A 12802-nucleotide genomic window follows, 5' to 3' on the forward strand; every position below is an offset into this window, starting at 1 on the left:
AAGGGTATGGGGCTAGGATGGCGTGGTCATCGGTGAATTAAAGAATTTGGATAGGTGGTTATGGTTCGGAGATTGCGATGAATAGGACAAAAAATCGCGGGGAGTGAGGGGTGGACCTTAGGGTACTCTTTATGACAAAGACAAGGATTATCAATAATAATATAAGAAATTTATTGGACTCCAACCTATTCAATACATTACAGGATGTTAACATTTTTAGTTAAACATCGTTAAAATGGAGACATGTTTCGCCTCCCATGTGGGGCATCATCAGTCATGTCAAAGCACCTAAAAATTAAACCAGACGTCTGGTTGGAAATTATGAACATAATATGAAAGAAAGAATACATTAAAAACACGTACAAGGTCCTATCTTAAACTAAATAACAATAGACTAGTTACACATAGTAAAATACGCTAGTGGTTTCTTAATATTAAAATGAGGTCAACATATGTACAGTATAACAATGAAAGTAATCAAAGTCTATATGATATTGAGTTCGAAAGTAGTTCTACGTAGTATATACAAATTTTAGCAAAATAAAATACAATTTACAATTACTGTACACTTATTTATAATTGTTAAAATTGATGAGGTAAAACATTCCAATTTGTCTATTTGTGATTTGGCTCCAACCAAAATAATTCGCCCTAGGATGCATGAGGTAGTCAACTCCGTTGGTCATTCTCTATATGAATGGAGTGCACAGTGCAAGTGAACAGCTTTTGTTGATTTTAAAATGAGGCTGTGCTAAGACAGAGTTAAAACAACGCCGGCTTCAAATGAAGATAGTTACAACATCATTACATTCTTCCTAGTTGACTAGAGGTTTGCGTATATTTTTGTTGGTTGAATGGGCTTTCAAGGTAAGCTTTAACTTTCACATTTTCATTTCTCAATGATTTCTCCCCTTTTCTTCTCTTTTATCGTCATTTCACTTCACTAATTAAGACAAATCCTCCATTTTCAGATTCCCTCACATGTAGGACAGCTCAAACCCCGATTGCACCGAATGCACTGCACAACATTTTCGACCGTTGCCCATTCAACCAGGTACCAGGTGTATGCATAAGTCTTTCCGGTTTCACTAAGAGATAGTACCAGTGAACAGTACGCAACGTATGATTTTGACACATACGTCAGTTTGTTTGTCTGACATTAGTCTACCAACACACACTAGTTGAGTCCGCCAAACACAAAAGTCAGTATTGTATCGTACGGTGATCATGTCGACGTTTTGTGCCTGAAAAAGAATATTTGCGGCAAGCATTGCTTTTCTTATTTAATCAAAATAAAAAGGCTGTGGAAAGTCATCGTTTGCTGGTAGAAACATATGGTGAACTCGCTCCTTCGATTAGAACATGTGAGACATACTTTCGAAAATTTAAACGTGGTTAATTCAATGTGCTAGTCAGTGCGCGCTCTGGTAGACCACAAAGTGCGAAGACGAGCAATTGGAGGCGAAACCGTTAATGCACAACGCTATCGCCCACAAATGATTCATTTAAATCACGCATTGATCGAAAGACGACCGGAATGGCTCAAATGACATGGCGAAGTGGTTTTGTTACACGACAGTGCGCCGTCTCACACAGAAAAATCAGTGAAAGACACCTGGAAATCACTTGGATGGGACATCCTTTCGCACCCACCGTACTGCCCCGACCTCGCACTATTGGGACTATCACCTAATCGCAGAGCCGCACTTCAGCAATTTCGAGGAAGCTAGAAAATGGAACGACGAATAGTTTGCCACAAAATTCAAGCAGTTTTTCTGACATGGTATTCATAAGTTACCTGAAAGATGGGCGAAGTGTGTAGAAGCCCGTGGTCAATATTTTGAATAAACAAACAATGGATTTCAATTGAAAATTACGTGTTTTTCTTACAACAGAAACCGGCAAGAACTTATGCATGCACCTGGTATGTATAAGGGGGCTAGGAGCTTAAAGAGGGGAATGGGATCTTGATGGATGCAGTTGTACCGGGTTTGGTCCAGTCCTGGAGCAGAATCACGGGGGTGGACTATGGCGTTGGTAATGCCAGTGTGGTGTTTATGGGGCTTTTTATGGCTTGGGTGTGAGTGTACGGTTAGGGGGGTGCTAAGGTAGAAGAAATTCCAGTAGAAGCCCGTATCGAACGGGGAAACCTGATAGTAGGTTGAAGTATTTGCGGAAATGGAAGGAGAAGATCTCAACATTTCCTGTTATTTGTTGGATATCTTCCGTTAGGTGTGATTAGGTACGGAGCGGTACTGCGTTGTCCAAGAAGGATGGGAAGTTCATGCCAGGAGGTGAATAGGGGTGCACGCAAGGTGTTTTTGACCAAGTTGTATGGTGGTGGGCTTTCAGATACTTGATTATTTTTTTAACGGTTTGGTAATGGAGGCGAAGAAAGTAGAGGTCTCGCGTTCAAGAAAATCCATTAAGGCAAGATAGGGATATTTTCTGAAGATGCCGGAGTTTAGGTGGGAGACGGTGTTTAGAGAGCGTATGGAGTGGGGTGTGAATGTGGGTTGCGGAGGCTGTAGTTGTAGTGGTGTGGATGAATTGGTTATGGCTTCTACGGAATGGGTGTCGGTGGGTGGAGGTGGGCTGGGTGGGGGATCGGGAGATGTGATATCGCTATTCTGACCAATTGGCTTTGGAAAAATTAAGTATAATACGAGGGGGAAAGGGATAGGGTTGATGGCCATGAGTGTGTATTCGGGGTAGGATGGAAAAACGGTTGCTGCCTAAATTGGAGAGGACATAGGGTTTTAGGAGGTGAGTGAGGGAACTGTGGGAGGAGAAATGACGACGGGAATGGTTGAGAAAAAGGACACGAGGAACCCGGGAGTGGGAGGATTGAGGAGTGCGTGGTATTGAGGAAGATGTGAAGTGTTTGGTTTCCTCTAGGTGGTCGGCTAGGATTAAGAAATGGCGAAACGAGCTGTGGGGGTAGGACATGCATTTTATCAGTCGTAATAGTAATTATTACACTGGGGAATAGAATTATTTTGGATGGTGTCTGTAATTTTAGAACTAATTCCAAAACCCCTGCCCATTCTGTTATAGCAGCTCTAGCTTTTAGGTATTATCAATTTTGTGACAATGTATTAATTTATTTCCCACCAACGTTCTTTTATTGTTCCTACACATTATACATCTGTATGTGTAATTACATGTCCGGAATCTTTTATTTCCTTGTAGATGTATAAATAGCTTCATCAGGAAGAAAATTCATTAACAACCCTGATGTGGTTTTCTGCATTTGTGGGGAGTACGGTATACGTCTCACAGTGGAGACAAGTTATAACGGACTTTGTGAAAAGAGCCTATTTTTCTTACTTCAAACTGAAGCTGGGGGCGCAAGATAAGTCGTGGTCACCACATTTCATGTGTAAAATGTGTACAGAGCGCCTGCCACAGTGGACAAAGGAGCAAAGTAAAAGCATGAATTATGGTATGGCGAGAACGGAGCAACCGCACCAATGACCGGAGTCAGTGTAAGTGTCCTGATTTAGCCTCTGCGACTCTCCCTCGTGCATATTCGGAAGAAATACCGAGTCCAAATTACTCTAGTCTTCCTGAGCTTTGTCAAGTGGCAGATGAATCGAATAGGTTGTGATGGCCAACATGTTAGTGATTATCAAAGACCTTCATAAAAGGGTTTCAGTCAGAGTGAATCCAATGATCTCATTAGTGAAAAAGAATGGGATAAAAACTAACGTAAAATTAAGAAACGTTGCCCTAAAAGTACTTGTTACCTTAATCATTGTGTGTTGTAGGCCTAATTTATTAACATAATGTTTCATAACTTGAGAAAGTGAACTGATATGCAAAAAATAATACCATTTTCAGAACATTCTATTTATTTACTCGAGTCAGAAGCATACAATAGAACTTTTTTAAAATTTGGTTTTTATATTACAATTTAGTATCAATATAACAGAAGGAACTTTTACACATATATGCCAAAATGGTATTAAATAGTCTTTGCCCAGAAGCGAGCAACTGCGACTGCATTACCTTGTGCCTTGAGCAAATCCTCCTCACTGCAAGAATCTGGGCAACACGAGCACTGGCACAGATGCTTGGTAGTCTGCACCTCTCCACATTCACATAGTGGTGACACATCCAGATATCCCCATTTCACTAAGTTGTCCTTAGACTTTCCAACACCTGTTCTTAACCTATTAACTGATCTCCATGTGATCCAGTCCAAGTTGTGCCCGGTTGGTAAGCATTCAGCTGGTTTTGTCCGTGCTTGAAGATGACTTGTTCTGGCTGCCCAGAATTTCTCTCTGGCTTTCATCGGAGATGTATTTAGGGGAGATGTTGACTGTAGGAAGCTCCTCCTAGATTTCAAGCTAGGCTTTGGTGGAGTATGTCTGTGTAGTGGATGTAGCTCATTTTCTTCAACTTTTTTCTTTCGGCATTTGCGGCAACTTTCCGACGTATATCAGGAAGCGCAATTCCTGCCATGCAATACAGTTTGTCAACTGGAGTTGGCTTCAAACATCCAGTAATTAGTCTCGCAGTTTCATTATGGGCCACATCTACTTGCTTTGCATGGGCGGATTTATACCACACTGGGCAGGCATATTCACCGGCGGAGAAGCAAAGTGCCATGGCAGAAGTACGGACCACCTGAGGTTCAGCACCCCAATTACTACCAACAAGTTTCCGAATTATGTTGTTAGGGGCTGACACTTTGTGTTTGGTATTTAGGCAATGCCGTCGGTAGGTGAGGGACCTATTCCAAGGTATTTGGGTGTAAAACAGTGCTCCAATTCGGTGCCTTCCCAAGTCACTTTCAGTTTTCTTCCTGCCTGTCTTTTTCTAAGATGGAAAGCGCTGACCTGAGTCTTTTGTGGGTTTGCCTTCAGGTGGTTCTTATTGTAGTAGTCAGAAAAGGTCTCTAGAGCTCCTGTAAGCATCTGTTCTGATTCTTCAAAATCACTTGTCTGTACCGTTAAAGCTAGGTCGTCAGCATATATGAAACTTTTGGTTGCATGAGGTCTGGGCTGATCATTTCTATAAATGTTGAACAGTATTGTGACAATACACTCCATTGGGGTAAGCCATTCCTTTGGGTCCTCCAACGGCTCTGACTTCCTTGGAATTGAACGTAGAATCTTCGGTTATGCAATAAGGTGGCAATTATTCTCGTGAAACCAAAGTCCAGGGTCAAGCTGTAGACCTTGCGAAGCATTATGCGGTGTTGGACTGTATCATAAGCTGATGAGAGATCAATAAATGCCACTCCAGAACATCCTGAAAAGGGACTAATATACTAGACAACAAAACTCCTGTTCCCCAGTGTTATCGAGATATTTGAGGGGCGATCAAAAAATTTCTGTTCGACTGCCGTACTGTCCTGAATCGGGATGTCAATCAAACAAATTCGCCTTGAGCGCTGAGGTACTCATCCCTCCGCCGTACCAGATTGAAGGTCCCCGTGTGATAATAAAACACCGTGTCCTGCAGCGTGAAGAAGATCCTAAGCACCTGCTGCACATCCTCGTCCGACGGTAAGCTTCGAACTTCAAGGCCTTTTTGGGGGGACCGAATGGGGAGAGATCAGGACTACCACCTCATCCACCGCCCGCTTGTTGTCGTCCGTAATGGATGAGGCTGGCCTCCCAGATCGACCCGCCTCCTGTGTCGAAACCTGACCTCACGGAACTTAGTGCACCATCCCGCAACGATGGTTTTGAACACACATGCTGCTCCTCACACAGCCGTAATTGTCCGACAGAGGCCTACCGGTGTTTGTTCCTTGGAGCCTAGAACAGAATAACAGCACGGTGGTCTTGTTTGGACGCCTTTCGTAATAACGTCGCCAAAGTTCACGTGGTAGAAGTTCACGGTACGACTGCCACACAAATCCTTTTGCCTACATATCCGTACTTATATGCCCGTACTTGTGTCGCCCTACGTTGCTTGTCCGCTGCGGCAACGCCCTCAAACAGAAACTTTTTGATCACGCCTTATAATTCACCTTATAAAAAGCTGTGGATACCAACAACAAACATTGCATCTGTAGGTTCAAGTGTTCCTAAGAAAATTGTACCTGCGAGTACTCATTCTATTTTTGATTGACTGTACATACATATTTCTCAATGTTATTTCATTGCAGGTGCAGTACACAGCAGCGAAGTGGGGAGCTGGAGGCTGGGGAATGAACGCAATGGTTCAGAACTTCAAACCGTACTGCTCAAAAGTGCGTGATATTGCTCCGAAGATACACAAGATGGTCTCTGAGAGTCTTGGCCTTCCTAATATTTGCCCCCTAAGAAAAGTACGTATATCAATATTTCTTACGTAAAATTCGAGGGTTGTTGCATAATTCATACAAACTATTCTTTCCCTCACATTTCCACGGTCATATGACGCTCATAGTACATGTGCACAGCACGAGATGGCGGTGTATTGGACAGGTACTATGCAATGGGCGATGGGCAATAGTATTGAGTAAGTGATGTTCCGTCCAGATTGTGTGTGGCGAGGCAAGAACAGCGTAGGAATTACTGCAGAACCAGCAGTGCTTACCGGACTTGTCTCCGAGCGATTTTCACCTCATCCCCAAAGTGAAAGAGTTATTGTTTGGGACACGAGATGACATTGACAACACTGTGAAATATGATACACAAGAACCTTGTTTATCCGGGTTAGGGGTTGTAGTAAGGATGTAAAGGAGAGTGCATATAAGTCTCTGGTAAGACCCCGACTAGAGTATGGTTCCAGTGTATGGGACCCTCACCAGGATTACCTGATTCAAGAACTGGAAAAAATCCAAAGAAAAGCAGCTCGATTTGTTCTGGGTGATTTCCGACAAAAGAGTAGCGTTACAAAAATGTTGCAATGTTTGGGTTGGGAAGAATTGAGAGAAAGAAGAAGAGCTGCTAGACTAAGTGGTATGTTCCGAGCTGTCAGCGGAGAGATGGCGTGGAATGACATTAGTAGACGAATAGGTTTGAATGGCGTTTATAAAAGTAGGAAAGATCACAATATGGATATAAAGTTGGAATTCAAGAGGACAAACTGGGCAAATATTCATTTATAGGAAGGGGAATTAGGGATTGGAATAACTTACCAATGGAGATGTTCAATAAATTTCCAATTTCTTTGAAATCATTTAGGAAAAGGCTAGGAAAGCAACAGATAGGGAATCTGCCACCTGGGCGACTGCCCTAAATGCAGATCAGTATTGATTGATTGATTGATTGATTGATTGAAAATAATAAACCTGTACAGTATTTCATTTACGGAGTCGATTCTTCTTGAATGTCTTTTGCGCCAAGGATAGTTAAGTACAAAAATTGGAAGTAATTCGGCCGCGGTCTATCAAAGGTACCGTCCCGCCATTCGCCTAGAATTGTGAATGGGAAACTGTAGAACCTTCTGAGTTCCTTGACACATTTGTTCGCATTCCCAGATGCTCAGACTTAGATGTGAACAACGTAAATGACTGATTCATAAATGACAGTAATACAGGCTGAATAAATTATCGCCTCTTGTTCCTCAGCAGGTAATGACGAGAGTCACGCTGAATTCGAAAAAGAAACCGGCGCTCCATCAGAAGAAACAATGACTCATGGAGACGCAACAATGCAGCTGGATAAACTGATGGCCTATTTAGAATCGCACACTGAAACCACACCGGCAGAACTGATGTTAATAAAACGTCTTCGTGATCATGCAATGCGCAAACTCTATACAAATGTAAAACAGAAAAGCTCACACATTATACATAAAACAGAGTCGTACATGTAAGAAAAATTTTCTTCGAAGAAGGTATTGCTGTACAACTTATGTGAGTATGTTGTATAGTATGTACTGAATTTGTTTTTTACTTTTCCGGATTATTCGGATTTTCGATAATCCGGATCAGTTCCGCTCCCACTTAATCCGGATAAACGAGGTCCTTGTGCATTGCAAAATTCACACATGGTGAGGCAACTGTCATCCGATGTCTCCCTAATCATTGACAGTGTGTTGTGGACAATCTAGGGGCTACTCTGAGGGTTTAATATAAAGGTTACTGTACTCTCTGAGCATGAACATTATGTAGCACAAAGATTTCCTGGCTGCCAGTTTCGTTAGTTTGTATCCTACAACTAGTAAACCTACTCGACAGTTTTCATACATTCTCCTGCAACTTATGCTAACTAGTCCTATCTGCATGTTTCCATTTTTCTGGTAGATCAATGCTAATAAAATTAGTTGCAATGTCTCGTATATAGATGATGTGAGTAGAGATCTGGAATCATTTATTTATTTATTTATTTATTTATTTATTTATTTATTTATTTATTTATTTATTTATTTATGCCTTAATTAAGTGGCTAAGTTAGGGCCATTGGCCCTCTGTTACACTTAACTACAAATAAGGTTTTTGCAGCTGATGTTATTCTGTACAGAGTAGTAAATAACTCACACAAATGCGAGCAACTTCGCAATGATCTCGACAACGTTATGATATGGACAGCAGGCAATGAAATGACGATATTCTGCGTGAAAATTCAGGTTGTGTGTTATACAAAGAGTAAAAGTCCTTTTGGTTTTTTTTTGTTTTTTTTTGCTAGGGGCTTTTACGTCGCACCGACACAGATAGGTCTTATGGCGACGATGGGTAGGAAAGACCTTGGAGTTGGAAGGAAGCGGCCGTGGCCTTAATTAAGGTACAGCCCCAGCATTTGCCTTGTGTGAAAATGGGAAACCACGGAAAAACCGTCTTCAGGGCTGCCTATAGTGGGATTCGAACCTACTATCTCCCGGATGCAAGCTCACAGCCGCGCGCCTCTACGCGCACGACCAACTCGCCCGGTCCTACAGGTTTTAATAACTGTGTTGAAGGAGTAAACGTTCCCCATGAGGATCACTGTAAGGCATTCGTGTTAATATACGGAAATATATTATATGGGGAAATCGCATAAATATTACAGATCTCTTCACATGGTTCAGAAGGTATTTGCGGGTTGTAGTATGAATTTAAGATATAAGGATGGCAGATTACTGACGAAAATTAGGGTTATTTGACTAGATAAAAGAGTGCTTGAGTGGGTCGCTAAATTTCTAGAAACCGGAACTAAGAAAATTAGAGTAGGTGTACTACAAGATGGTGGCAAGTGAGACGGTAGAGTAAAGTTGTTCTTGCTACCCCCTGTATATATTGGAAGTTAAGTAGCTGAAAGTGATGATACGTGTGAAATAAGTTATATATTTAAGTGCCTTGTGCTTTAAAAAGCAAACGCCATGCCCCTGAAGGAAGTAGCTAGGAAGATATCGGTTTTAGAAGATTGCATAAATGAACTTAAAACTCGCCTAGACTCAGCAGTCAGTGCCGCCAACCCACCGAATGTGCTCCAAGCGCTTGTTGGCTAGTTCCAGGCATTCAAGGAATAGACCAGCGAAGACATCTCCAAGCTTAAAGAGGAAGTGAAAGCTCAGGAAGATAGGAGTCAGAAACAAGATGACGTGTTCGACGAGGCTGAACAGTACAGTAGCCGGAACTGCCTTTTGTTGCATGGTGTACCGCAACAGCCGTCCGAGAACGTTTACAACACAATGCTAGAGACAATGAAAAATAAACTTTCAGCAGAACTTTCACTGCTTGATGTGGATTGCTGCCACAGGCTGGGCCGCCGAAATCGAACGTCTGCTGAAATGGTTTCACAGGGAAATCGATTATTATTAAGTTTCTTCGGTACCAGAAGAGGGCAAAGATCTATAAGCAGTGGCGGTGGGCTCTCAGGAGCACATGAGCACGTGAACACCCAATTCTAATGCATATTCACGCATCCATGGATAATTCAAAATTGTTTCCTTTGTTTGGACCTGACTTCATCAATCGATTACAAGCATTCGACTTACAGTGGAACCTCGATATTTCGAATCACCTCGGGAGCTAAATTTTATTTCGAATTATCGAAATTTCGAGACACAGAGAATACCGTTTTTTTTGGCATGTATGGCACATAATTGAATCGTATGTATGTATGGACTTAAACTGAATACACTATTTTCAACAGTATTCAAAAATATACAAACTAACTCTATTTTACAGCATAGCTTTCATTATAACCCTTATTATAGTAACTTTTTAACAGGCAGGATACAGTGCATACAGCAGTGAAACAAGAAACAGACCTCCGTTAACATCTTTGGAAAAAAATCCGTTAGTCTCTTCTGTTTCTTACTGTTAACCTTTCCTCCCTTCAAGTTGAAATTTCTCGTCAATACCTCGCAGCCTTCGTGCTGTGTAAAACCAAGAATAGTGTCCGCATCGTTTAATATTCACTACAATAGCCTACATTATTGTAGCAAAGTTGCTGTGAATTTTACCTTCACTGAAACTAGTAGCTTCGGCTAACAGCGGCTATGGCTTTACTGTGGCTTTTCAGATCTACATTCAGGAGGCTGTGGGTTTGCTCTCCTCCTCCTGTCCACTGTCCTGAGAACGGTTTCCAGTGATTTTCCATTCTCCTCTCTTAAGAGAACGATGAAATGCATCAACAGTTCCTTTTATAGGCCACAGTTGCTCCTGTCTTACGTACTTCTCGCCTCAAATCACCGCAGCATATCTCCCAGAGTACGCCGCCCTCTACGAGGCCCACCATCAGGATACGGAACGAAAACATTTTAGTAGTAGTCGTAATTTAAATAATAATAATAATAATAATAATAATAATAATAATAATAATAATAATAATAATAATAATAATAATATCGAGCTCGAAAGCTGCAGTCGCTTAAGTGCGGCCAGTATCCAGTATTCGGGAGATAGTAGGTTCGAACCCCACTGTTGGCAGCTCTGAAAATGGTTTTCCGTGGTTTCCCATTTTCACACCAGGCAAATGCTGGGGCTGTACCTAAATTAAGGCCACGGCCGCTTCCTTCCCACTCCTGGCCCTTCCCTGTCCCATCGTCGCCATGAGACCTATCTGTGTCGGTGCGACGTAAAGCAACTAGCAAAACTAGTAATAATAATAATAATAATAATAATAATAATAATAATAATAATAATAATAATAATAATAATAATAATAATAATAATAATAACAATGTTGTTGTTACGTCCCACTAACTACTTTTACGGTTTCCCGAGAAGCCAAGTTATCAGAATTTAGTCCCGCAGGAGTTCTTTTACGTGCCAGTCAATCTACCAAAGGAGGCTGACGTATTTGAGCATCTTCGAATACCACCGGACTGAGCCGGTATGGAACCTGCCAAGTTGGGCTCAGAAGGCCAGCGCTTCAACCGTCTGAGCTACTCAGCCCGGCAGTCGTAATTTTAGTTTTGTTGTATAGTCACAGATTAATCTCGGAAAAAATGTATCCTCGATTATATGAGTTGTACTATTTATGAAAGGACAAGGAACTTTTAGTAAAATGATTTAAGCAAGTTGTTTTGTACTGATTTGCATTCTACTTTGGTACATTTGAGGCGTGAACAAAAATGTAGCTGTGAACCCCCTGAAAATTTTGTCACTACCTGTAAGTCTCTGGTAAGACCCCAACTACAGTACGGCTTCAGTTTATGGCACCCTCACCAGGATTACTTGATTTAAGGACTGGAAAAAAAAAATCCAAAGAAAGGCAGCTCGATTTGTTCTGGGTGATTTCCTACAAAGGTCTACCGTTACAAAAATGTTGCAAAGTTTGGGCTGAGAGGACTTAGGAGGAAGGAGACGAGCTGCTCAGCTAAATGGTATGTTCCGAGCTGTCAGTGGAGACATGGCGTTGAATGACATCAGTAGACGAATAAGTTTGAATGCTGTCTTTAAAAGTAGGAAAAATCACAATATGAAGATTAAGCTGGAATTCACGAGGACTAATTGGGGCAAATATTCGTTTATAGGAAGGGGAGTTAGGGATTGGAATAACTAACCAAGGGAGATGTTCAATAAATTTCCAAATTCTTTGAAATCATTTAAGAAAAGGCTAGAAAAACAACAGATAGGGAATCTGCCACCTGGGCGACTGCCCTAAATGCAGATTAGTAGTAATTGATTGATTGTTTGATTGATCGATTGATTGATTGATTGATTGATTGATTGATTGATTGATTGATTGATTGATTGATTGATTGATTGATTGATTGATTGATTGATTGATTGATTGATTGATTGATTGATTGATTGATTGATTGATTGATTGATTGATTGATTGATTGATTATCGTGATCGAGTGTGGTGCGCGAAGCGGGCTTTGAAGGGTAGTGGGCTCATGCTCATAGAGTCCCTCAGAAGTGTGAGAAAATACGTCCTTAACCAGACAAGGGATTCATGGGGATTGCAGAAATTCTGGACTCAAGATGGACGCATTTGTGTTTTTAGAGAAGATGGAAGTAAAACTCGAATATGCACGATGGCGCTGTTAAAATACATTGCAGGGAGTAGGATGAACTCTTGAACTTAGACAAACAAATTATGCGTGTAGTAATTAGTTAATGTTTGTGTGTGTTTAAGTGTGTTCTTGTGAAAGTCGGTGGATCTACTCACCAGGTTGCTCAGGTAAGGTCATTTTACATCTTAATATTTCTCCTACTGCTTAGTCCGGCTCCATGGCTAAATGGTTAGCGTGCTGGCCTTTGGCCAAAGGGGTCCCTGGTTCGATTCCCGGCAGGGTCGGGGGCTCGGTGTATGTGTCGTCTCCATCATCACTTCATCCTCATCATGACGCGCAGGTCACCTACGGGCTTCAAATCAGAAGTCCTGCACCTGGCGAGCCGAAGATCTCGGACACATCCCCGCACTGAAAGCCATGACATTTCATTTCCCACTGCTGAATTTCATAATTATGTTTATTAACCA

The sequence above is a fragment of the Anabrus simplex genome, chromosome 5 (genome assembly GCF_040414725.1).
Source record: "Anabrus simplex isolate iqAnaSimp1 chromosome 5, ASM4041472v1, whole genome shotgun sequence".
NCBI lineage: Eukaryota > Metazoa > Arthropoda > Insecta > Orthoptera > Tettigoniidae > Anabrus > Anabrus simplex.